The sequence below is a fragment of the Macrotis lagotis genome, chromosome 6 (genome assembly GCF_037893015.1).
Source record: "Macrotis lagotis isolate mMagLag1 chromosome 6, bilby.v1.9.chrom.fasta, whole genome shotgun sequence".
Lineage (NCBI taxonomy): Eukaryota > Metazoa > Chordata > Mammalia > Peramelemorphia > Peramelidae > Macrotis > Macrotis lagotis.
The window spans coordinates 50,960,040-50,963,181 of NC_133663.1; the positions used below are offsets into that span (position 1 = coordinate 50,960,040).

Here is a 3,142-nt window from a genome sequence, read left to right on the forward strand (position 1 = left end):
AAGAATCATAAATTAGAAAAAATGAAAATGTTTTATGTTTCCTTATCAAAATGTAATAAAATTTAAATTAATGTAGAGTTGATGTTATCCCTATTACTTTCCCTACAAATAAGTTTTGTGCAGTAGAAAAATGACTAGACTTAAATCAGAAGAACTGAGTTTCATTCTAGGCCAGAGTCATAACTAGGGCAGGACAGCTGGAGTATTGCCTGAAGTTACTAAAAGTTGAAAGACACAAAAACTTGCTATTTGCACTCCTTCAAAAGGAGAGCAACACCTAGATACAAGTTTGGAAGTTAATACCTAATTAACAAGAATTAGATCAAATTGGAAGCTAACATTTCTCTGCATTTTTAATGACACACATCCACGGGGTCCCTTGTAACTAATTATCTCTTTGGCTCAAGTGTCTTAATTTCATTTTATCTTTGCATCATGAATCGCTAGGTTGGGTTCAGTGACCAAGTCTGCTTTCCAATCAGTACATTTTCTGGTACTTATCTGTAGAATTCAATTTTCTCTACTGATGAAGCCAAAGATTTGGACTGCATGAACTTTGAGTTCATTATCAATTCTAAATAAAAGTCCTGGGGAAAAAAAAAAGTTAGTTACAACTCAGGTTCCAAATTTTCTATTTATTAGTTCTCTGACTTATAGAAAGCCATTTTTAAGTCATAATCTCTCAAGACCTTTTCAAAGGGAAAGAAAAAGAACAACAATGTTGAAGCAGCAACAACAAAACAGTTCATAAATGATGAATTATCTTTGATCACTAAGGAAATCATGAGATAAAGAAAGGTAGAGAACAAAATTCAATTTATATTATATAATTTACATATATATACATGTATACATATATAACATACATATGCGATTCAATAAATGTATTAAACACCAATTATACACTTATCACTGTGCAAGATAATGGGAGTACAAAGACAAAAATCAATTCATTCCTGTCCTCACCAATAGTACTATTCATTTGGCTGGGGAGGGGCAGAGGATATGGAGATACAGCAAGACATATTGAAAAGATGAAGACAGAAGAGGAAAAGTGCATCAGAAAATATATGAATCTAATGTGAAAAGAGTATTTCTTTTAATAAAATTAGCATTTAATTTTATACTAGATTGAACTATAATTTCACCCATCATATTTCAAGATAACAACAAGCAGATTTTGTACCAAAGTGATTCAGATAGAGATTAGATTTATTCATATTTGGTGGATGAAAAATATGCATTAGAAATACTGGATGTTCTGTGCTCGCTTCGGCAGCACATATACTAAAATTGGAACGATACAGAGAAGATTAGCATGGCCCCTGTGCATGGATGACAAGCAAATTCATGAAGCGTTCCATATTTTTTAGTTTTGTAAGAGCTTCCCAGCTTAAAGTGCCACAGGAGTGTCTCCATGGACTTGATGGTAGTTTCTTAAAGGGTGACCTCATTCCCTACCTCTTTGATTTGCTCCAAGCTGCTGCTCATTACCAGATCAGACCAAGGGCTATCAGCGCACCATGTGACCAAATCCTAATCCTTTCAAAAAAGGATCTTGGAAAGAAACATTTCTCGCGAATGTGTTCCTGTGGATGGGTTGGAGCAGAGGGAGCTCAGCCCCAAGATGTGAAGTTGCCTATCTGCTGGCCACAAACTGAGAGGGAAATTTCACACCCCCCCCGCCCCGGTTTGGAAATATAAAAGTTTGAATATAATCATCTGTCTTCCACCCCTTTCTGTACACACTTTGGCTTGTGTCTGGTAGGACTGATTGTAATCAAGTCTTACAGTTCATTGTATTTAATAGCACTCTACGTCTTCCACAAGAGTAGTTGTGAGTCATTGTAAATATCTTTGTAAAAATATGCTTAGAACTTTCAGATTAAACTATATTTTTAAAAAAAAAAAGAAATACTGGATGTTCTTATGGAGATTAATTCCCTTACCCTTAAGTTAAAATTGAATTATTTTACTCCTTAGTATTCCTCTGGTCCTTAATCCCATAGCTCAATGCTTCTGAAAGTAGCATGAATAAAGTCATGGGGCAGGGAGGGAGGGAATAGACCTCTGGATCTCAGTGTCTGGAGCATGAGAGACCTCAGTGGTCATCTAGTCAAAACCTTTCCTTTGTCAGTTGAGGACACTGAGGTGCTTCCCTTGTTTGGTACAGGGTCAATCCTGTAAATCCCCAGGATACTCCTCCTCACCCTCACTTTCACATATCAGTCCTGGGGCAGGTAACTGAACCAGCAATGCTGTCAGCATCTTTAAGTCATTATCACTTGTGTTCAGGAGATTTTATTTTCACCAAATAGAAAAAGACCATATTGTGTGGCTACAGAATATGTATAAGCTATTTCTGCTCTCCTCCCTCTCTATTGCATGCCTTTATTCCTGTTATTTTCAAAGGTTTTTAGTCATGTGATTAAAGACCAGAGGAATACCAAGAGCAAAATAATCCAATTCCCTATGCTCTTCAGATGGAACTAGGGATATGAAATGTTTGAAAATAATGTGATTTGATCTCAATATAATATTTTGAGAATGTCTTAGCATATGTTTCGTTGAAAAATGATTTCTGACGGTTGTCAATGATGCTTTAGAAACAAAAAGACAGAAAAAAACTATTATTCCACTGAAACAAACCTGCTTTTCTACTGTGGATCAAAAAGTAACATGGGTCATAAATATAAGACTTGAAAGCAATGTGAGAAGAAATTGAGTCTAGTGTGTATGTGAGATTGATTGAGAAGATCCAAATATGGATCCTGACTGTTCTGTGACTTTAGGCTAGTCATTTAACCTTTAAGGACTTCTGTTTTCTTCATATATAGGGAGTAACTTATATGATTACTATTATCCTATAATTTTCTAATTTCTATGATTTCTGAAGAACAATGATGAACATATCTAGTCAAACAACCAAATGAAGCATCAGCAAACATTTGTTAAGTACTGGTTACTGTGCTAGATATAATGACCCACGAGAAAGAGGGAGAAAGAGAGAGAGGGAGAGGGAGAGGAGAGAGAGAGAGAGAGAGAGAGAGAGAGAGAGAGAGAGAGAGAGAGAGAGAGAGAGAGAGAAGAAGAAGAAGAAGGAAGAGAAAGAAAGAAGGAAGGAGAGGGAGGGAGGGAGAAA

General features: G+C 35.9%; 1 non-coding gene across 1 annotated transcript; it reads left to right on the forward strand.

The window, feature by feature from the left end:
- Positions 1-1,263: 1,263 nt before the first annotated feature.
- LOC141492437 (U6 spliceosomal RNA) lies at positions 1,264-1,370 on the forward strand. The gene has a single exon (XR_012469907.1). It is a non-coding gene; the product is annotated as a U6 spliceosomal RNA (small nuclear RNA).
- The last annotated feature ends 1,772 nt before the right edge of the window (positions 1,371-3,142 follow it).